At 33.7% G+C, this 25,272-nt stretch overlaps 1 protein-coding gene across 1 annotated transcript in view; it reads right to left on the bottom strand.

Moving 5' to 3' along the window:
* Window positions 1-22,949, bottom strand: part of LOC111045554 (protein tramtrack, alpha isoform) — a 106,790-nt gene extending 83,841 nt beyond the window's left edge. The window contains exon 1 of the mRNA XM_039439947.1: window positions 22,824-22,949. The gene's annotated coding sequence lies outside the window, so the exon portion shown is untranslated. The remainder of the gene's footprint in view (window positions 1-22,823) is intronic.
* Window positions 22,950-25,272: the final 2,323 nt, after the last annotated feature.

Raw genomic sequence — 25,272 nt, 5'->3', positions numbered from 1 at the left:
GACCAGGAGCTGAAAATCTATGAGAACAGAGATTTTACAATATTACCAATCTCCATGATTGTCAATTTTTCTCATAACTACAAACTTCAATTCGCCTTATTATCCAAATTCAACTCGATATTCATCTAGAACTCATATCTACTGTATAAGAGTCCTCTTTCTGGAGTAATACATCAAACCCTCCAAAACATTCAATTTTTCAAAGCTATAGAAAAACTCAAATTAATGGTATTAACTCTGCAAATTTCATTTCAATATCACTGAAACTCATATGTGTGGAAAGTCCTGTTTCTGGAATAGTACGGTAGGCCAACGTGAACAACTACAAAAAATTGAGTTTTTCTCAATTTTCCAAAGATAAAATCTATTTTTCCTAAAACCAACTCTTTTCCCAATGGCACCTTAAGAATTCACAAAAAAAAACATATTTTCACAATGTTTTAGAGCCAAAAAATTTTTCTTCCTTTCCAACATTTCCAAAAAATCACATTGAAAATTTCCCAAATCCAAAAAAGTATATCTCCTTAAAACTATCCTTACCTTGAACAGTAGCAGACAGGAGTCAACATCACTCAGTCAAATGGTCAAGATGCACTGAACTAATTCTGACCAACACATTCTAATAGAGCTGAGAAATGCGTGATTTAATAACTTAGGGGGTGGATACCAGTGTGAGAGAGAAATAGAACTAACCGAGAGAGAAAGAATGCTGCGAAGGAAGGGAGTGCGTGAGAGGGATCAAAGAGAGAGATTGAGTGAGAGGGTGTTAAAAAGGGTTCAGAAATACAGAAAGATAGAGAGGAAGAGAGACTAATTGGGTGAGAGAGTGTGAGGGTGATGAAAAGGGTTCAGAAATAGAGATAGAGAGGAATATAGACTAAATGAGTGAGAGAATGTGTCAGAGAAGTTCTAAAATGCATTGTTGATGCTTACAGGGGTTGAAGAGTGAAAGAAATAGATAGAACGGAGAGAGAAGGGTGGAAAGCGGAAGAATATGTGAGAGAAGGGAAACAGTGTGGGGGAAAATGAAGAGAGAGTTCTGGATAGAGGGACAGAAAGAGAGAGAGACAGAGAGAAAATAGTGAGGGTCGAAGCTTTCCTCTGAACCACCTGTTGTTCAGTTGACCACTATATCGGATTTCGGAAGAGTAGGGGGATGGGGTGGAATGAGCGTGGGAAAGACAGGACCACTGTCCAGGGACCACCCCTGTTTCCAAATTAACCCCCATCTACCCACCATTAGGGGGCAGGTACCCTTCCCACCCCCCTAAAAAAAACACAAGAGTACCTCAACTAATGGTCCCTGCAGGGTTTATTGGATTCCAAATGATAGACCGGTAGGCATACAGGCATACCTCTATTTAAAAGGGTTGTCCGAACGTTGGTCATCTGTTCTGATTCTATCTTTGATTATTCCTTTCTCCTCCACTCCTCCTCCTACTCTCCTCCACCATCTCTTCTTCTTCTTCTTCCTTTATAGTTATTTATTTCCCTCATACTCTAGACTTACTCTCATTATTCTCGGATATCTTACAGATTTTCTTTAGATAAACTCGGACATAATATAAAATTACAAATGGAAAGTTCAGATACTTCTTCTATTTAATATTTTTTTTCAAATGTCTTCACAGAGATTTTCTTCAGATAAACCCACAGATAAGCATCCTAGTGGGAATTTTAGGTACTTCTTCTCTTCAATATTTTTCTTCAGACTCTTCACCTATTCTTCCTGTATTTTTTCTCTTTCTCAACATATTATTTTCCTATCCCTTCTTTTTGTTTTTTTTTAGACTCGTTACTCTCAAATCATACCCGTCTTACTTCTACTTTTACACCACTATTTCCACAATTGTTGGTTGTTTTCTCTTAGTTTTTCTCTTTCTTCTCACTTCTCTCTCCCTTTTTCTACTCCTCCTGGTCCTCCTTCTCCACATCCTCCTCCTATAGTTTCCATTTCCTTATCACCTATTCCTCCTTCTTATTTTCTATCCTTTTTCAGTCCTTTGCCACTTTTTCCTGTTCTCCACCTTTCGTCTCCTTCTTTTCTTCTTTGGCCCCATTTTTCATTTATTCCTCCCATTTCAGCCTTCATCAAATACCTATTTTTTGTTTAATTCCTTCAACTTAATCTCTCAAACTTATTCAACTTAATCTTATTCTCATTTGAACCTCTCTTCAATTCCATCATCTAACGGTTCATTTTTCTCTCCCTCCTATCCTAAATTTTCCTTCTTCAATCTTGATATTTCTATTTTCTGCTTTCTATTCCAGACTTTTCTCATCTTATCCTCTCCGTCCTCTCCCACCTCTTCGTCTCCCCACCTCGTTTAATCTTCTCTCCTTCTCCCAGATATCATCCTTTTTCAATAAATATCTCTCTCTCCCGGTCGTGTGTTGATGGGAAGGATATTATTTTATATCCTTATTAGAGAATCAACAATTATTTGTTGAAACACCGTCGATTTATGAAGTTACATCACATTATCGTTATTCTAATTGCATTCAATGTTTATTCTCATTGATTAATTTTTTATACTTTGAAAATTTGTTGAATAATAAGCATTACACTCATTTAATGTAAATTAGTGTATAAGCCAATAAATATTGTAACATGCATAAATAAAGAACTCTAATCTAATCTCTCTCCCTCTCCCTCTCTTTCTCTCTCTCTCTCTCTCTCTTCCTCTTTCTCTCTCTCTATCTCTCTCAATAAACTAAATCTCAAAAACCCCCCTTTCTTTGAAACGACTGTACCTCCCCTTCAGGCTGTGATCCAACCAATCTCAAACTCCCATCTCTTTCTATCCATTAAACACCTGGTCACCTGTTGGTCACTACGATATAATCATTATAATTTTTAAAAGGCTGTGAGAGTCAGTAAAATATTATCCTTCACAAGAAGGGTCCATTGTCTATTTGTAGAAGTATTTGGAACCATATAAAACGAAAAAATATTCTTCACTGAAGGGTGAATCATCCACTGAAGACTCTGGACTAATCTAGAGCATGAGGGTTCCCTTTAAAGCAACTACTTGAGCTATCATTAAGTTTAATTGAGGTGTAATCCATTTTGACTCCAGTCTTGATAATAACGAGACAAATTTGAGAGCAATTTGAATATCGAATTGTAATTCTATGGCTCAACTCACACTTAAGCGACTCAGGTCGAGAAGAGACTCGACTCTAGTCGAGAGCATTGTGTTTTCAAATGGTGACGTCGCGGAGACTAGAATCGACTGGTCTGAGTGTCACCATTTGGAAACACATGCTCTCGACTAGAGTCGAGTCTCTTCTCGACCTGAGTCGCGTAAGTGTGAGTTAAGCCTAAGGGCGTTATTACATTGATTCTCTCCCAACGTAGGAATTGCTATGTTGTGGTGGAACTCAACTAGGTAATATTTATTGATTCTGGTGTTATTGATAAAACTTGGGGTGAGATAAGTTTTTTGTGAAGATTGTCATTGTAATTGTGTGGAATTCGGGATTAAACGAGATGCAAAGTAAATTTGGGTGAATTAAAAGTGGAAGAGAATTATGAGGGTGGTAGGGAATTTCGGGTGTCAAAATTAGGCCTTATGGTCTTAATAATAGTAATTTACCCTCATTATATCGTAGGCTGCTTCGAATTTTTGGGCTACTGGTTTTACATTCCCAAGGCTAACTACCCTGAATCTTTGAAATCTCGGAATTATGAATAAGAAATGAGTATTCTATCAATGTTTAAAAATCTGGTGTGGCGCACTCACACAACTTTCCTTGGTGTTATGAAAATTGATCACCTGACGCTAGTGTTCACGAGCAACTCAAGTCTACTATTCAAAGATCTGAGCCAGCTGGTGACAGGCTAATAACGCTAAAGACACAATCATGAGGTCTGCTATCTCTTCATAGTGAATGATTTAATAGAATCAACAGTTTGCAATTGAATAATCAAATTTTCTCGAATCTCTAGCTTATTTTCAATTTTAGGTGAAAATGTTACTGAACATTAATTGTAGAGATTTTCATGCTCAATCATTTCCACTTGATTTTTTTTTTCAAATTGTATCTAAATCCTGATAATTGGGAATCTAAAATCAAACTTTGTATAGATGGGGTGGAGCTCCTGAAATTTTTACAGGTATGGGACTTGTGACAGTTGATAGAGCTTATCAATGACTGTTTTAGGTGAAAATTTGATCAAAATCGTTGGAGCCGTTTTCGAGAAAATCGCGAAAAACCCTGTTTTTGACAATATTTTCGCAATTTTAGCCGCCATCTTTAATTGCATTTGATCGAAATTGTTCGTGTCGGATCCTTATAGTGTAAGGACCTTAAGTTCCAAATTTCAAGTCATTCCGTTAATTGGGAGATGAGATATCGTGTACACACACACACACAGACCAATACCCAAAAACCACTTTTTTGGACTCAGGGGACCTTGAAACGTATAGAAATTCAGAGATTGGGGTACCTTAATTTTTTTCGGAAAGCAATACTTTCCTTTCCTATTGTAATAGGGCAAGGAAAGTAAAAAATGTTATAAAAATTGTACACATGGAATTGTACACCTTATCTTGGACTTTGTCACCTATAAATTCGTAAGAAAAATAGCTCTTCTATCTTATTATTTTATCTACCAATGCTATTACATTAGTGTCATTTGCATTGTAAATAACTAAAAAAAATTAAGATTGTTTTTTATCTTCCACACTGACTTTCTGTGATTATAAGAATTCACTCTCCTCTCTCTTCGAGACGCGCTCCTGGTACTCCCGTTGGAAGGGTGACCGATTGAGGCCAGCTTCACTAAATGACAGTTATGAGTTTCAGAATCACTTCCCGTTGTTTCAGAACCCACCTCAAACTACAGGCTCATAAATCAACGTCATCTGAGTACCCTTTTTAAAATTATCAATTTAAAAAATCAAGTCAAGACTTGATAATGGCATCATATACCCGGAAAATGTCGTGACTAAATACTTTTAAAAAGGGTGCTAAGATTTATATTTCTATTTATATTCAAAAGTAGCCCTAAAGAAAAAAGGCAACTCAACGTCATCCCTTTTCAAAGTAATTCATCCGTCTAATTTTCTGTTCTAATCGGATTCAAAATATTTAGCCTGTATATTTGGACTGTGAATTTTGTGATTATTATAAGAAGTGTTCACATAGCTTCATTTAGGCTTTGTTAATTCTCAAGGGAGATAAAGAAACATTTTTGTGGTTATCCCGTTATGTTGATTCTATCCCAATCATCAATTTGATTTTGTGGAATAGATGAATTCCATCTCTATTCATCAATTTCTAATATCTTATTCCCTCTTATTACTCATTCATGATTCTGTGGATCACCCTCAGTACAAATCAACCAGGAGTATTCTAGCAATTACTACAACCAAAGTACCATATTATATTTGTTTCAATTATTTGCACTCATGTGTTGATCAAATAATATTTTTGTATTCGTTCCTCATTGTCTTACTTTATTTCTATTGGGTATAATATGATTTTATATATGTAGATTGTCTAAATCTAATTTTGATAAATATGTGGGATTTTCTAATTCATATTTGTTCAGATGTCAAACTATTTTATTGTCTTTAATACAATAGAATAGAAAAGTAATTCATTCATCAGATGTAAGAAATACTTTAGAACAGTGTCAATAAATTACAATATAAATAACTAGGCTAGCCTAGTATATATAGACAAAAATTAATGTTGAACTCTTGAAAAAAATACAGCGACAATTTGACCAGATATTCCTTCAAATTCTTTGTAAACATTCTTGGATCTTCTAATATTAGGAGACTGTTTGTTAACTTTACAAAACATTTCTTATTTCTGTATATAGTTTTTTCGTAAAAAGATCTAATCTGTGTCTCTCTATTATACGACCAAACCTTGTATTATAACTTACTGTGAGTGTTATTTCTCAAGTTTGTGTCACCAAATTTTTTGAAAAAGACATCATATATGTATTGTCCATATATTGTGTAAATAAATATAAAGAAAATAAAAATCTCAGTACCCTTTTTTTTAAAATATTTTATCACAACATGTTTCGGTCATTTATGCCATTTTCAAGTGATATGAATTAAATAAATAAATAGTACTGGAAGATTCTTAATTTGATCATATGTTAGTGTATTCATATGTTTTTATGAACTAGGACTGTAAATTTTTGGTTTAAATTCGCACGATTCTATCAAAAATGGGGTTATTGGTTACTTAGACACCAATAACCCCATTTTTGATAGAATCATGCGAATTTAAACCCAAAATTTACAGTCCTAGTTCATAAAAACATATGAATACACTAACATATGATCAAATTAAGAATCTTCCAGTAGTATTTATTTATTTAATTCATATCACTTGAAAATGGCATAAATGACCGAAACATGTTGTGATAAAATATTTTAAAAAAAGGGTACTGCGATTTTTATTTTCTTTATATTTATATTACAAGTAGCCCTATACAGGAAAGAGATAAATTGTGAAAATTCCTAGGTCTAGAAAGCTAATTTTACAGAATCAGTTCTATTGAGGTTTAGCATAATTCTTATTGCTCGTTTTGCTGAATTTTTTCAAGGCTACTTTTACTTGTACTGCCATATATGCAGAGATCGTATGATAGATGTGCACATTCTTTGTTTTGTATTCTTTCACTGCCAACAAAACACTACACTTTTTTAAAATTTCCCAAACGATTACACTAAAATTTTCATTCCATTCGACAAGTGGTAGAGAACGCAGTTTTTCTAAGATTCTGCTCAGTTTTTTATTTTAGTCGACAAGTAGAGAATGCAGTTTCTATAAGATTCTGCCGAGTTTTTCATTTACTTCAACAAGTAGTCAACAATTTTGAAAAGTTGGTGTAGGAGTAAACAGCGTGTTGGGGGAGAGGGGGTTGTTAGGCGACCCACGTACTGCATGCACAATCACACACACAATCATCATCAGATAATCATCATCAGACAATCATCACCCTCCACCCAAGGGCCACTCACAGAAGGGAGAGTCAACTGACCTTGACTTGTCTCCCGACTCCAGAGAGGGGAGGCCTCACCCCCTCTCCGACCGACTGACTCTCCACGTGGAAATTATAAATGGTGGTGCAGGAATTCAGGGTTGTTGACCCTCGTACGCACGCGCGTCCGTGCGACGGTGGTGGGTGAACACTGACTGACTGAGACTGACTTCCACATTATTATTGTTTGATCCCAGTCCTGGAAACGTGTGTAAGTCTGGAGGAGAGATACTGACTGACTGGAACTGACTTCCAGGATTGTTGTTTGCTCCTAGTCCTGGAGACGTGAGTCTGTCTGGAGTCTAAAAGAAGAGATACTGACTTTAGTCCTGGAGACATGAGTCACTCTGAAGAAGATATTGGGGAGAAAGATTAGTTGTTACAGATTTGAAGTTGTTACAAATTACTGGGGTGAACTCCCAGTAATTCAAAAATAAATATAATTTTAAAATTTGAAGACTTTCATGCTAGGAAGATACTAGCTTTCATGCTAGAACAAGGAAGGAAAGATGACATTTTTAGATAAAATTAAAATACCGTATATAAATTCGGGGGAGTTTCATTTAGAGAGTGGAATTTGTAAATGCAACTTTACATTCTTGAGACCTTCATGTTAGGGAAGATTATTCGTAAAAGGGTGGACAGGGGAAATATTTAACTAAAATAAAAAAATATATCTGGGGCAGTTCAATTTAGAGAGTGAGATTTGAGAATAGAACTTCAAATTTGGGAGACTGCCATGCTAGGAAATATGATTCGTTGAAGGAAGGACATTATGAAGTTTTAAAATATAATAAAAATGATGAAAAATGACGTTGGATGAAATTAATTATCGAATAACATAGAAATAAGTATAAGAGAGGAATGGACTTCTATTGAAAATATTCGGATGATAATTGGAATTTCTCCTAGGTAAGTTTGTGAGAAATTTATAAAAGAGAGTATGAACTATACATTGGGAAAGCTGTTACAATGTTATACAAGACTGCAGACTCGTAATTGAAATTTATATTGGAGCTTTTGATTTTTGATGGTATTGATGATTTTTCATTCTAGGATGAGTAGGATGGAAATCACAGAATACAGAATACATGTTGTATTCTGTGATGGAAATTCATTCAAAAATGAGTCTGAACTTCAAATGGAACCTCAATAATGGGAAAATCTATGAATGCTTTGAAGAGTTTTTTCCATTGGAAGCTGTAAGAAATTTTTATGCAGTCATTTAAGATTTCAAATTTTTAATTTGGAGAAGTTCTCAATAAATTGAAAAAGGAACAATTTTCAAAAGATACTTGTAATAATTTAAATTTGAAATTCAACTGCCAGGTACGTGATTTGTAGGAGAAAAGGTAGGTGTAAAATTATAAAGAAATCGAGAAAAAAATTGGATAGACTGAATTTTCAAATCTTGAGAAACAGCATTCCAGGAAAGCTAAATGGAAATTTTTGAAAGAGAAACACTTTTCATTGAAATTTGAATTGAAAACACACTGCAGGAACACTGAAATTTAAAAAGGCTTTTGTTCAACGATGACACATGACATTTTAAAAGGCTTTTGTTCAATGAAGACTCATGGCTGTAAAATACATAAATTTCTCTCTTTTACACAAATTTGAAGACTAGAAATGTTAGATATTATTCATGAATTCTCTACTATCGACTTTTATTCTCTACTAATCGGCTATTATTTAGTCGATAAAGGAAGCTTGAATAGACCATTTTTCTTCCAGGGACGACGTAAGGGCAGTGGAATAGTATTGATCTCTACTTCCTCCATCGACTACCGATAATTAATAATTCATTGTTTCTATTATTAGACCTGATATTGGGTCATTTTAGATGAAGTCATAGTTTATTAATATGATTAATATTGATGGTAAGACAATATTAAGAAGGCGAAAGTTTGTAAAGTTTATTTTATTAAAGTTTGTTTTTGCATTTGATTATCGAACGTTTGTAAAGTTTGTTTTATTGATGTTTTTTGGGGAATAAATTCAATTTCCAATATCACTTTCTTTTCAATAAGGATTAAGGTTATAGTAATTCAAAACAAAGCAGCCCTGATACAATCAATATGATTATTGATTAATAACATCAATACCTTTCATATCAATATGAGGAAATTTTCATACGTCATGAGGAAACAATGCAGAAAATTTAGAAAACCCTCACAACAATGAGGAGAATATTTCTCATAGGACTAGTTTTGAGTCTTGAGATATATTCGAGGAGAATAATTTTATCTAAACATTATTATTTTCAATTATTATCAAACGAAAATCTCAATTAAATGCTGTAAATCACCCCGAAGACTTGGGGTCTTCCACTTCCGCTTTGTTGAATGATAGATAAGGATAGCAATATCATTGCTAATCAAACACTGCCATTACTAGTAGTTCTGTGAACAGTAGACCTCACGCAGTATTCTCATCCACAAGTACGGTACCTGATTGAAATTATAGACCTTATCTGCAAATATTTACAACTGGGTTATCATTTTTCATTGTTTGAGGAAAAAGTAGTAATATTTCTGGAAAAAGTATAAATAAAGTTGAATAATAACATATAATACTTGTCCAGGGCGGGAACAGCCCAAGGATAGTATATTAGAGCCTAGAACATTTATGCCTACTAGCCTTTCACATTTACGTTATTCACTAGCATATTTACTATAGTGAGGTCCACGTTATAATGGCAGTGAAGAAAGATAGGCGAAGAACGTTGCCGATCCTCTGTCTTGTCAATGCCTTCTATAGACGGTTGCCGATACAGGTTAATTGATGTAATATTAACTGCTCATTCTCGTCTAAAATAATCAATTATATTTTAGAGAATATGCAAGAGAATATATTCTTAAATAATTTCATAATGAATTTCCTTATTAACCCTACAGAGACACACTTACTTTATGCTAACGCAGTAGACACACTGGGGTGTTGAACACCCCAATTTAATTTTGCATTTTTCTTTGAAAAATATGAAAAAATAAGTACTTGGACCATACTTCATCATTTCTTAATCATTTTTGTTCCAAGTGCATACAGAAATCAAAAGTAAAGCACTGCTTATCAATATTTACACTAATTTTAGAAGTACGTATGTTCCGCCTAAGTGTTGGAGCTCCTAATCCGGTTTGAACGAATGGCTTGATCATTGCCAATGACAACTTCATCAAAAACTCACGTCTCTTCATTTTATTGTTTTGAATCTCAAGTTGTAGAGAATCATAGCATTTATTCCAATCTGATCCATCATCCAATACCACATTTGTAGTGACAATACAAGTAAATCTTTGTAATAAAAGTGTTTGATAAAAGTCCTACGTAAATGACACTCTGGGGTGTTAGACACCCCAAACGAAGAACAACAAGATGAGCTGGTGACCTTGTAGAATGCTATTACTGACTGGAAGTGATGGAGAGTAGTTGACAATACTACAACCGAATTTAGACTGGGCATAAATTCCCATCTTTTTGATATAGTCAACTGCAGAACAGAAAAAAAATCCCTGGGGTGTGAAACACCCCAATGTGTCTCTTTAGGGTTAAGATTAAATATTTTGTTAATTACTTATTAATTCTAACTTGTTGAAAGAAGATCTGGCAACAGAGCAAAGCGAGAAAGAAATAGTGCTATCCGCTTTGTTGAATGATAGATAAGGATAGCAATACCATTGCTAATCAAACACTGCCATTATAACGTGGACATTACTATAGCCATAGTTTGTCTCTGCTATAGCATATTTATTAGCCTTGGGGACAGCCTTGCAACAGTGAGGGAAATCACCGTTGAGTTTTCAGAGAAACGTGAGGAAACCCATTTTATCGTTACATTATTGGCTTGAGAAATAGCAGTTATTGAAAACATATCAGCTTTCAGAAAACCAAGGACGCTTGGAAACAAAAGGTGGACTACCTACAGTAGTTTAGCTCTTTCCAAGTTTCCACTACAGTAGTAGTGAACATTTTTTACAAGTGGCAAATCATAGTGAGCAGTTTCCCTTCACTCATCCACCGTCATTATCGTCATCATCATCATCATCATCATCATCATCATCATCATCATCATCACACCCCCCCCCCCGACCGATCAAAAAACCTCTCCCCTAGAAAACGCCCATAAAACTTGTGGCTTTCGTCATCCGCTACTCAAACTGCAGCGTTATTATTCAGGGTAGAGTGAAATTTCACTTTCCACTGTCAGCATTCCTCATGACTATCACAAACCCTTCCCGCTCAACTAAAGCTGACAGATTGAAGTGAACCCCAGTGGGTAGCATTGGTGCATTGGATGAGCTCCTCTGTGAGTGTATGTATAGATATAGAGAACTAATCATGCCTCACTCTCGTATGTATTGATATAGATATATCAAGTTTCATGCCCAGAAGCACGCGGTAATGTGGGAGCTCTGTGTACAGGTGATTTGTGATTAGATGGAGGAAGCTCATTTTGATACGATGAGAGATCTGTTACAAGTGCAACCTGTTGTCACTGATAAGAAAAAAGAAAAAAAGTTCTCTGTTCTTTTGAACGTGCTTTTGTGTTCTATTTTCGTAGCCTATTCTATTTTGTGTTTAATTTTTTCTTCAAACTATCTTAAAAGTTGTATGGCGCTTTGTGAAAAATAAAATGTATTTATTTATTTTGGGAGCCTAGGGCCTAGGGGTCTCTTTTCATAGATTTTTTGAGAATTTCATTGAATACTGTATAGTACAAAAGAGTTATCGTGGGAGTGGGGTGTTATTAGCAGAAGAAACAAACGCCTTCTTCAACCTCACGCTGATTAGTGGCTGATAAGTGGTTGTGACATTTTGAAGTATTTCATTCAAAACCAATAACTTATTTATTTTATTTTCATTTATTTATTAAATTGCATAATAACACATATCAGAATGATATTGGAAGATCGTCTTGTATTATAAACGATCTCAGTACAAAATGCACTACGTTGTATTATTTGTAAGATTATTTATAATTCTGACTATCACAACCTTATCAATTTCAAAATGTTTGAATTCTGTTATTCAATAGACTTCTCAGACTCCCCCCGCTTCCAACAAATATATTGAGATACTGAATACCTTCTTACAATTCCCTATTCAATTTTCAACTTTTCTCGTTTTTCCAATCTCTTATTCTTCAACTCCTCCCTTCCTCTCTTTCTCTCTCATTTGTTTTCACGCTCTTCCTCCATCAACCACTAAACTCAATCATTGCCTCTCTTCCCTCTCTTTCTTTTTTCTCCCTTCTCTTTTATTTCTACGACTACTACACTTCTATCTCAATTCTGCTTTTACTCTTCATTCACTATCTCATTTCCACTGTCATTCTACTGTCTCTCACAGTTACTCACTCTATCACTTCCTCTCTTCCTTTCTCTCTCTTTCTCTTTTCTCCCTTTTCTCTCATTACTACGACTACTACACATCTCTTTCAATTCTGTTTTACTCTTCACTCACTATCTCATTTCCACACTCATTCTACACACTCTATCACTTCCTCTCTTCCTTTCTCTCTCTTTCTCTTTTCTCCCTTTTCTCTCATTACTACGACTACTACACTTCTCTTTCAATCCTGTTTTACTCTTCACTCACTATCTCATTTCCACTCTCATCCTACTCTCTCTCACAGCTACTCACTCTATCTCTTCCTCTCTTCCTTTCTCACTCACACTCCCTCTTTCCCAAATCACAATCTCCCATGGACAAACAGTCACCCTCTAGTAACATTTCCCAGCTCTCTTACTTCAGTTTTATCTCTGTCTATGTCTATTGTGAACGTCGATAATAACGTACTACTCTATATCTACAGATGCAGCTATATAGCTATACAGACATACAGATATGTAACTATAGATGTTTCAAGCTACAGTAATAGACAGAGTGCAAGCCACAATATATATCTATACAGATTAATAAATATCTATAGATACAGTGTAATTCAAGGTCGGTCCTCCCTCTAGAGAGAGATCCACTCTTTACTGTCAATATCTTATGAATAACACCAACGTTTCTCATTAGATTAATGCTGACGGTTTGTAGCGAACCACCACTTACGTATGCACACGCATGCGCACTCTCACGCCTACATCTGACAGGGAGGCCTCTGATGGGGAGGATAGAGAGTGGTGAGAATCACTAGAAACTGTCAGCTCTAGTTAGATTGGGAGGATTGGTGTTAGAAATCAGGTATACTGACAGTTTGAATATAAATTGAGAGTCACTAGAATCTGTCAGCATCATTTGGATTGAAAGCATTGATGTTTAAAATGAGAGGAGCTGACAGATTAAAGTGAATATCAGTACAGAGTACAGAAGTCGACCAAACAGAGCAAAGCGAGAAAGAAATAGCGCTATCCGCTTTATTGAATGATAGACAATGATAGCAACACCATTGCTAATCAAACACTGCCTTTATAACGTGGACCTCACTATAGCAAAGTACAATTTATACACCTTATCTAACCGGTTATAATTGAAGTAAATAATACTATAATATATATTTGATGAGAGTATTTTTTATGAATTTCCCGTATCTTTGTAAAAACTCCAATTATATATTTATTTCTTGTAACACTGTTGTTAATTGGTGAATTTGATATCGGAATATTTCATCAACCGAATGACATCCTATAAATCAGAGTCAACTGTACTGTATTTTCATAAAACAGCTGGAGTTTTCTGTAAAGTGTCAAGTTTTTAGCTCAAAAATTTCTAGTTTCATTCAAAATTTAGACTTTTTGAATAATTACTAAGATACTGTTCTAGATTTTTTATTTTAGACGCTAATAGTACCTATTTGATTCAAAATTTACTCGTTTATCTGAGTATTGAAGTGCGTAAATTGTATTTTAAAAAGTGAATGTGACATAACCAACATTTTGATTTGGACAGTATAGTATAAATTGGAAATGGGACAGTTTTGGGCATGAGCCTGTTGTGCCTTTCCTCATGTTAGGTATTATTTGTACACAATGTGAATAAATAAAGCCTTGATTTTTGCATTCTCTTGATTTTAGCATTCTCTCGACTTTCTAGCAAGAAGCGAGAGCCTATTCTAGATTTTCCTCATTTCAGAGAAGAAGCCTGAACACATTTCTCGTTAATCTTAAAAATTATAATCCAGCATTATACTGTATTATGGCTAGAAAACTCCAATATACACATATGTTACATTATTACATATTATTACATTATTACATATATTACATAATGTTACATTCTATCAGAGACAAGCAATATAGAGTACTAAAGACTCTATGCTTATCCTTTCTCTATGATTCTATACTCTCCGACTATCCAGCTTGAATGGATGTTTTGATTTTCCAAACAATAGCTGTGAATTTCAATTGATTTCCAACAATAATTATTGCTTACTATTAGAAAATAGAACAATACCGACAACTATTCACTTTTCATAATGAACTTTATTGGAAGAAATCTGCAATGTTCCAGCTTGGACTTTGAATTTTCCTCAAATAAAATTGTTGAAGAAGCGTTGAAGTGAAATGAGGTCCAGAAACGTATTTTTATAATTTTAGAGCATCATTTTATACAGAGTGTTTCTAAAATGAACCGACAAACTTCATGAGTGGTTACATCCTTACATTAAAATAAATAAAAAAGTTACCTAATGATCCTATAGTAAACTTTTTTAAAAAACGTTTTATTAAAAAACAACTAGTTTTAGATGTTCAATACATTTGAAAATGAACATCCGGAACAAGTTGTTTTTGTATTAAAAAGTGTTTGAAAAAAGGATACTATGGGATTATTTTTCAACTAACAAATCAATTAATAATAATATCGAGTGACTGGCTGGCTCAGGTCTGGTGTCAGAGTTTTCAGGTCGCAACTGATCAATTTCAGGGCCTCTGACATGACCTAACGACTGCTTTTCAGGCAGCCGGGACCGACGACTTAACGTGTCCATCCGAAACACGGGAGTGGCCCGAGATAAATATCTTGCAAAGATATCAATATCAATATACAAGTATAGAATATATATATATATATATGTGGTTTATATGTATAATGTATAATGTGGTTCTGCTGCTACAATTGAGGCTCCGTGTGTACTCTGTGGTCACACAACCGTTGGATTCAAAACTGCAGTCTTCTCGGTTGAGAAAGGAGACACAGTCTCCGAAAATTTCCCCCATTTCTAATGTAAGTTTTAAGTGTTTTCAATCTATTTATATCATGTCTCCTGTTTTTTTTATTATATATATATATAAATTAAAAAAATATATAAATAGATTGAAAACACTTAAAAACGTGTATATATATATAATATATATATATATATATATTATATATATATATATATATTATATTATATATATAAAAAATCAAGTAGCTCTAATGAAATACGTTATAAGAAAAAAGTTGCAGTAAACATGAGTCCTAAAATGCTTTGTTACCGAAATAATAATGGTGGAAGATTCAACATTATTCTTCAAATTTTCAATTTTATAAATTTGTAGCGGCTTCATTAGAGTACTAAAATGGTCAAATTCAATATAAAATTAGCTGATAGCATAATCTATCTTTGCTATCTTTCTTCTTTTACTTTTTTATTGTTAATATTCTTCTTTGATTTGTTTCAACAATGTTCTTCATTCTTCATCATATGAATCTTAATATTTTTCAATTGTAATGAGTTTATGCTTTTTTTGTCCAACTTTAATATTTTTCAACTATTCTACTTATAATTTCTTCTTTTGTACATTTAGAATGATATTTTTATTTATTAATTTATCATCATTTTGTAATTTCGCAGTGTTGTAATGTTATAAATGCAATAGGTTTTTCAAGACCTGGCATGTGATAAATAAATCAATCTTTCAATCTATGGTTTCTTCTAATGTACCTAGAATACATGTATTTTAGGTGCATTGGTTTCTTCTATTCAAATTGAGACATCCTAGACTAATTTTAAATAATCCTAGATTGATATACTAAAATTCGACTTCAATAATTGTATGATAAGTTGAGATTTACTACACATTTTTGTGGACATGTAAGGTCTGTTCTGCAGGGTTGGAGAAATACTATTGGTTCACATGTAAGTAAGCACACATCACATGTTAATTCTGCCAGTATGTAAACACTTACTGTATGTAAACGCTTACTTTTTGGTAGAGAGTTAGTGGGGAGGATATTTCTAATATTCTTTCCGAAGAATGGACATTGATATGTCCAAAGCTCCGCCAATTTATGTAGATGCATAACAATTTAATTATTATCTATAGTTATTATATTACAAATTGCTTTTTCATATCATATACAGTTCAATAATTATTTTCTTAGTCTATATTATGTAAATTCATCTATAATTTTGCTGTATTGTATATTGTAAGCTATTGTATATAAGTGTATAAGCCAGTATATATTGTAATCTACATAAATAAAGTACTCAATCAATCAATCAAAAACACTCTCATAACAACCAATAGTTTTATTTTTCTACCCTTTTCTGCTCAGAAGATCATGAATGTATTATAGAAATCAGGGATTAAAGCTTCACTTGAAAAATTTGATAAATTTATATTCAATCAACAAATTTGAATTGACATTATTTCCACAGTGAATATTTGTATCCTGTCCAACAGTATTCTCTCATCGAGTTACACTCATTCGGTATCTTTTTCTACCAGCTCAGCTATCAAAATCAGGCTATAATTGCCAATAATCTATAGCATCTCAGAAAGGAAGTGAACAGTCTCTCTCCTGAAACTGCTAAACCGTTGGTCAACTTTTGGTAGAGAGTTAGTGGGGAGGATATTTCTAATATTCTTTCCGAAGAATGGACATTGATATGTCCAAAGCTCCGCCAATTTATGTAGATGCATAACAATTTAATTATTATCTATAGTTATTATATTACAAATTGCTTTTTCATATCATATACAGTTCAATAATTATTTTCTTAGTCTATATTATGTAAATTCATCTATAATTTTGCTGTATTGTATATTGTAAGCTATTGTATATAAGTGTATAAGCCAGTATATATTGTAATCTACATAAATAAAGTACTCAATCAATCAATCAAAAACACTCTCATAACAACCGATAGTTTTATTTTTCTACCCTTTTCTGCTCAGAAGATCATGAATGTATTATAGAAATCAGGAATTAAAGCTTCACTTGATAAAGTTGATAAATTTATATTCAATCAACAAATTTGAATTGACATTATTTGCACAGTGAATATTCGTATCCTGTCCAACAGTATTCTCTCATCGAGTTACACTCATTCGGTATCTTTTTCTACCAGCTCAGCTATCAAAATCAGGCTATAATTGCCAATAATCTATAGCATCTCAGAAAGGAAGTGAACAGTCTCTCTCTTGAAACTGCTAAACCGTTGGTCAACTAATTTCCAAAAGGAAGCAATTCCCACGCTTGCCCGGATCAGCGGAAACAGTTGGAAGGAGAAGAAGATGAAGAAGATGGAGGAGAAGAGGGAGAAGGAGAACAAGAAACGAAAATTATGAAGAAGAAGATGAAGAAGAAGAACAAGAAGAAGGAGAAGAAGGCGAAGAAGAAGAAGAAGAAGGAGAAGAAGAAGATAGGAGGAGAAGAAGAACGTATTAGAAGTGGAACTAGAGAAAGAGGAAGGAGAAGGAGAAGATGATGGGATGGAGGAGAATAGGTAGAAGAAGAAGAGGAAGAAGAAGAAGAGTGAGAAGAAGAAGTAAAGGAAGAAGAAGAAGAGAATGGAGAGAAGAATAGACGATGAAGAAACAGAAGAAGGAAAAGGGATGTGAAAGAGAGGACAGAAAAATGCTGAAAGCTTTGTACGAATCACGTGAAGGAATAGAATTTTTGAGGTTGCAGCGGAAATTATAAAAAATTGATAAGCATTTTGTAATTAATAGCATTAATGCTAAATAGCAAGAAATTAAGAAAAAATGTAGAGCTAAAGAACTTCTCTGAGGTGAAAAAGTCTAGAGAAGAAGAGAAGAAGAGGAAAAGAGATAATGTGAAGGGGAATAAGGGAAGAAAGAGGTGTGAGTTGTGGAGGAAAATACTTTGTAGATTATGAGGAGAAAGAGGAGGAAGAGGAGAAAGAGGAGAAGAAGAAGGAGGAGGAGGAGGAGGAGGAGGAGGAGGAGGAGGAAGAGGACGAGGAGGAATAGCAGGAGGAGGAGAAGGAGGTGGAGGTGAAGAAGGAGTAAGAGGAGGAGGATCAAATATGGAAAAACATAAAGGGAAAACTTTGGAAAGATGGAGGAGAGGAAGAGAAAAGAGAAAGAATAGAAGAGGAGAAAGACATAGTGGCAAGAGTGAGAAAAGGCCAGAGTGAACAAGAATTTTACAAGAAGATAAGGAGAATGAAGATGAGGAGGAGAAGAAGAAGGAGGAGGATAAGGAGGAGGAGGAGGTGGAGGAGGAGGAGGAGGAGGAGGAGGAGGAGGAGGAGGAGGAGGAGGAGGGGAGAAAATAAGAAGAAGAAAAAATAAAAATAGGAGATGAGTATGAAGTTTACGAGAGGTGAGAAGATTCAAGTCAAGGGTAGAGGAATGATGTTAGTAAAGGGAAGTAAATATATTTAGAGAAGATTAAGAATTTATAAGTAGCAGAACAAGAAAAACAAGAAGAGCAAGAAAAAATAAAGGAACAAGTAGAACAAAAAGATGAAGAACAAACAGGAGGTGGTGAAGAAATTGTCGGCTGTAGACGCGAATCTTGCCGAGGTAGCGGATGGAATCAAATTCAGACGAGAAAAATAATAAAAATAAATGTCAGAGGAAACGGTGGCTACTGCTCAGTGCGGATGGGAGACCTCAATGAGCTGACAAACCTGTTGATCTCTCAGGTTAGAGAGAAAGGGAGTGAGAGAGAGAGAAGAAGGAGGAGAAGAAGAAGAAGAACAAGAAGGGGAAGATGATGGAGAAGAAGTAAAGAAGAGTGAAGGAGAGAAATCCGTTCCCCTCGTAAAGTTGTTTTAATTTCTGTAAAAAAGTGGAATGAATTATTATTAGATTTGATAAGAAAAGTGAGTCTTGTACCCTTGCTAGGGTGGTAGTTCGGAAAAATGTAATCAATTTCAACAAAATACCATCCTAAAACTCCCGAAAAAAGAATTGAAATGTAACACACTTTTTCCATATATTTCACACGACATGTAGTCAAATATTCCAGTTTAATATTACCATAGAGAAACGATAGCATAAGTAGATATCCCATGGTATAGGGCGTTTATGTCGCAACTTTTACTGTTATCCCAAGCCGATAGTTCAAGTAGATCTTTCCATGCAGCTGTGTGACGCTGGTAGTCTCTCAAATTGTGCCGTTCATACACTATCACCCCAACAAAACAGTAAAAATTGACAATAATTGACAGTAATCGGCTTGAGATAACAGTAAAAGTTGCGACATAAATTCTCTATACCATGGGATATCTACTTACGCTATTGTTTCTCTATGATATTACATTCGAAAATACTACAGTCAGTAAGTAAACAAATTTGATTATTTACTTAAATATTTGACTGAATTTCGTGTGAAATACATAGAAAAAGTACATCACAGCTCGGAATGGATCGAGAAACCATCATCTTTGATTGAAGTGTTCCAACTTCTGCCAGCTATCCACAGAATTGAGAATAATAATTGAGAATAATGGTGGAGTGGAAGTGGAAGTTTATCTTGGAGCAGAAAAAACGATTTAAAAGTACTTAGAGATTCGGGAATGAATACAGAGCCGAATAATCACAATCATAGACTAACTAAACAGATCTGCTAAACCTAGGTTTAACATAGGTTTAAATAGGTTCAATAGTCTTCGATCTGTGTCACAATACGTGATTCAGAGTGTATGAAAGCCTTGTGAACTGTATTTACAAGTCCAGCTATAATTATCAAGAACTAATATAAGTTCTCAAGCGTATAAATTATTTTATGTTATCGTTGTCTCTCACTTTGATTAGCAAACTTATATAGATTTATAGGTAAAATTCGATACAGCTATCCCGTATTTTGCGTCAAATTCATTCAATCAAACAGTAATCTGAAGACTACAGTTAAACTTCATTCAAACTGTTCAAAACAGTTAAACTTTATTCGGTTTGTTATAAATTAAAGAGGCAGAACAGGTTAGCGGACTTCTGCACTCTTATATAGCTTTGTAGTCTCTAGTCTAGTACAGTATATTATATCTGTAGGATGTAGTCTCAAGTTCATATATCTACACCGTATATCTGTAGACAGTGGGTCAATGTTACGAAGCAATTCTTTTGCACTCTCTCACTCAATCACTCTTTCTCTCTCACTTTTTTCTCTGTCTCACTCTCGTCTTTGATTCAAGTCCCATTGAATCATTGACAACATTATGCTCAGGAAATCGGGGGGTATTTGTTAAACTACCCTGGGAAGAACACAATGTATTATAAATACATTAATTTGTTTAGCTGATAATAAATTAATGAATTCTGGAGTAGGTTAGCTTATCAGTAGCATAGATAAAGGATAAGCATAAGTTACTATATTTCTTGTCTCTGTCAGTAGCCTACAAGTGAATGAGAAGTTTTATTAGTTGTATTATGAACTCATTAATGTTTCCTCCGTAGTTTTTAATAGTATTATTTAAACTATTTATTACTAGCAGGTCCGGATAGGTCTAATTGAAAACTTGACGCACTAAAAACTTGACCTACTGAAATCTTGAAGATTTTTAAATAGATCCCCATGGAATCTTGACGCACTAAAAACTTGACCAACTAAAATTTTGAGGATTTTTAAATAGGTCTATAACTATCCTCGGTAAATTAAGAATCAATATGCAAAATTTCAAGTTAATCAGTTGAGTAGTTCAGACGTGATGATGCGTCATTCGTGAATTTGTTATCCCGTACATGTATAAGTAGCCAATTCTTTCCTTTATTATATTATGTATTATTGATTCTTATAATTTATTTATTTATCATTTATAATCAACTTAAGAGCAAAGAAACCGACTACAGTCCAAAACTTCTTTTCATCCCAATTTTATAAAATAAATTGTCCAAATAAAGGTTAAGTGCGACTTTCCAATTCTTCACTAATTTCCACATTGGAACAAAACACAAACACTTGAAACAATTAATTTTGAATTTAGAAAGATTAAGATCCGATTTGATAACAAAATTCCTTCTACTTAGTGCTCAAAACTGTAAAATAAAATTCACTATTTGTTAAAATTCACTCATTGTTTTTATTCATTAGAATATAACATTATTTACATTTAACATCAAAATTTGTCTCAATCAAGTGGTTGAGAAAAACTACTCTTTTGATATAGATTTAGTACTTAGTACTCAAAACTGTGAAATAAAATTCACTATTTACTACTCATTGTTTTTATTCATTAGAATATAACATTATTTACATTTAACATCAAAATTTGTCTCAATCAAGTGGTTGAGAAAAACTACTCTTTTGATATAGATTTAGTACTTAGTACTCAAAACTGTGAAATAAAATTCACTATTTACTACTCATTGTTTTTATTCATTAGAATATAACATTATTTACATTTAAAATCAAAATTTGTCTCAAGTGGTTGAGAAAAACTACTCTTTTGATATAGATTTAGTACTTAGTGCTCAAAACTGTGAAATAAAATTCACTTTTTACTACTCATTGTTTTTATTTATTAGAATATAACATTATTTATATTTAACAGCAAAATTTGTCTCAAGTGGTTGGGAAAAACTACTCTTTTGATATAGATTTAGTACTTAGTACTCAAAAATGTAAAATAAAATTCACTTTTTACTACTCATGGTTTTTATTCATTAGAATATAACATTATTTACATTTAACATCAAACTTTGTCTCAATCAAGTGGTTGAGAAAAACTACTCTTTTGATATAGATTTTCTGATGTGACACATAGATATACACTTTGAATAACTCTTATTAATTCGACTCACAAGGGTTCAGAGCGCTATTCAATACTAGTAATTCCCTAGTAGTAAAATTCCCTTTTATAAACATTATTAGGAGAATGTGGAATTTTTTAATGACTATTTGAAGGGACAAGTTTCGATGAGTTATTCTCGGTTAAACAGACATAATATGTTGGTAGAATTCATATCATTCAGAAGACAAGATAATAATATTATTATTTTTGTCTAGTAGAATTCTACTACTTTGAACTGTGAGTATTCCCCATACCATCAGCTCTTTTGTTTTCAACCAATATTGTCTATTATGAGGATAATATAAAATCTTAAGTAGTTTTCCATTCAATGAAATACCAGGAGGACTCCAGATTAACACTATTTACTCACGTTATCAGTTTATCACAAGATAGCATTTATCTAGAATATACAGAAGTTGGTATTAAACAATACATGGGAAACTCCCCTTGATTGTTCTCATATAGATTTAAACTAACCTGGAATCTATTTTATTCCAAATTCAAACTATTATCAACTTTCAAAAAAACTTTATCGATAGAATGGATTTTATATCGTATCGAATTCAAATATCAAATTAAGCTGAATACAAATCAAGCAAATCAAATAGAAGATGTATTAATTCGCCGAAACTAGTAGTTACGTTAGAATTTATATTATTGTTTTATTAATTTTAAAGGGTACTATAATTCTATTTTACAAATAGAAGATATTTTGGAGTGGCAGACCATCTACAGACCCACATGAAACAAACTATCTGCAGCCAATTAAAGTTAATTGTGGTTTTTATTGTTTTATTGTATAAACTTTGACTTCGTCACTGTTTGGCGACTGCCGGTGATTGACGGAATATACTGAATTACTAACAAATTTAGAAAAAAAATGATACTAACCTTAAAGAAAACTGATGATGCAATCCATTGATAAGGCCGCTATCACTGTATCACTGGTGACTTACTGGAGTTTCAAATTTTCTAGTAGTATTCTTTCAAATTTCCGAAACAGTTTTCTAGTTTTATCTGATCAAGTTTTTAATAAACTTTCCATTTTCCAAGTCTTCACGAGCCACTTATATATGCCGGTCACTTCATAGTAAAGTTTCAGAACTGTTCAAACTCAAATAAAACTTGTCGGAGTAACCTATAAGTATTATCATAAGCGAATAATGTATCCTTACATCAGTTACTTTATAACTACATAGCTCATAGTATATTGTAGTCTTACTGCACTTGATAATGCTTATCTAATACACTTGGAGACTATCACTTTTTCGGAAAAAGTCCGAATTTGTTTTCAAAATTTCCACGTCTTACACTGCTGTTCACCGGCTTCTAGCAAGAATCTTTTCGAACACACAAACTTTTGAAACTTTTAAAAACTTTATAAAGTATCAACCAACTGATCTAAAGATTTTTGTCTTGTTCACAGTTTATTTTAACAATCACTTCTTCAAAAAACTACCTCAAAACTAAATACAAGAAATTTGCTAAGAATCCTAAGAAACTTTGTCTTGTTCACAGTTTATTTTAACAATCACTCCCTCAAACAACTAAATACACTTCTAAGAAATTATACTTACATCAACCACTCCTTCAAAAACTACCAAAGAACTAAATAAAAAATTTATCTGTTTTCAGTTCACAGTTTGTACTTCCATTTCACCGGTAAGATTGTCTATGAAAACTACAAACTTATCTGTGGGAGAAACTATTTTGTCTGCGATTTGACCAACTAACTTCGCACTTCGAAGATTTCCTGACCGACAGTAACATCTCAAACACAAAGCGTTGACACGGAAAAATTGTAGAACACTGGAAATAATAGTCTACCGTCAACTCCTCAGCTTTTTACGACCACGGTTCACGTGTATGCACGAGATCGCGCGTGTGTGAGTGTACGTTGGTTAGAAGCTCACGCAATGAGAAAGGAGAGAAGAAAAGAAGAAAATTCTCTTCTCACTGCAGTGGAGAGCAACGTAACTGAGAAGATATATTCAGTCAGTGGGGAACCCTTGACTTCCAAGTTCCAACTTGAGAGTTGTTCTCTCTATTGGGAGACACACCCCTCTCAGCCGATGGGGGGGTCATTGAACCCCTCCCCCTACACCACAACCCCCCCACCAGAAAGTCAAAACCAGCCAAGGGCGGGTCTGAATATAGGACTATATTAGATAGTACATACATGGCATATATATGTTGTATCATCCACCAGTGCATGCTATGTACACTAGTTGTTGAACACTTGTGTTATACACAGATATAATACACACCAACACTGTTGTATACAAAATGGATGAAGTATATACATACAGTGTTATATATAAATATAGTATATACCATCAGTACACGCAGTGTACTTGGTAAATCGGTACATCCTTTTTTCCCACATGGTATTTTTGTTGGACAACGGGGATGCTCATTTTTGTGCTGGCGTTAACTGTCAGTACACACATGGGAGTGGTTGTGTTGGAGAGAGAATGAGAATGAGTTAGTGGGAAAGAGGAGTGAAGATTTTTTTTGTAGTTTTTAATGTTTAGTGCAGTTGTAGTGGACGTGAGAAAATAATATGTTGGATAATAAAGATCCAGATTTACACGTTTTGTTTAGATTTGATTCATTAATTTAAATTCAATTTTGAATTACAGAGGAGTTTGTTCCTGATTTATTTGTAATCTAATTAGGGTATTTCCAGTATTTTATGGGACTGATATTTTAATCCAGGTATTTCATTTTGGGACTGATAATCATTATTTGCTTTAATGAATTAAGATGAGATCTCGTAATTTTTAAAATAACATTCTAAACAATACTGTTCCATAAAGATTTTGGAGAGGAAAAAATCTTTGATTGAGCCTGAAGTTCCTCTCCCTCTAAGATTTATTCATAATAATTATGCTTAATATACTAGATGAATGAATAAATTAAGATTTTTATTATAAAGTGAGGAACCAATGGAGAGAATTATAGGATAAGGACAGGGATTGAATTGACACAAAAAATGGATATATCCTATAATAGTCTAATAATATCGAGTGACCTGTCTGGCTGAGGTCTGGTGTCAGAGTTTTCAGGTCGCAACTGATCAATTTCAGGGCCTCTGACGTGATATATCCTATAGTCAGAGTATGACTTAGACTGTATAAGTTGGCAGCAAATAGCATGAAATGAGGAATAAATAAATTAAGTAGAAATATCAATAAAATGACAGAATAATCGAGAGAATGACAACAAAATAGCAGAAATTAAATTGACAGAATAAGAAATTATGATATCCTATAGAATAAACAGAGTATAACCTGTATAGCTCAGTAGCAATTGTTTTTGTAAATTTGTGAATTATTCA

Source organism: Nilaparvata lugens, chromosome 13 (genome assembly GCF_014356525.2).
Source record: "Nilaparvata lugens isolate BPH chromosome 13, ASM1435652v1, whole genome shotgun sequence".
Taxonomy (NCBI): Eukaryota; Metazoa; Arthropoda; class Insecta; order Hemiptera; family Delphacidae; genus Nilaparvata; species Nilaparvata lugens.
The sequence above is the reverse complement of the archived record's forward strand: the minus strand, read 5'-3'. Positions and strand labels throughout refer to the sequence as shown.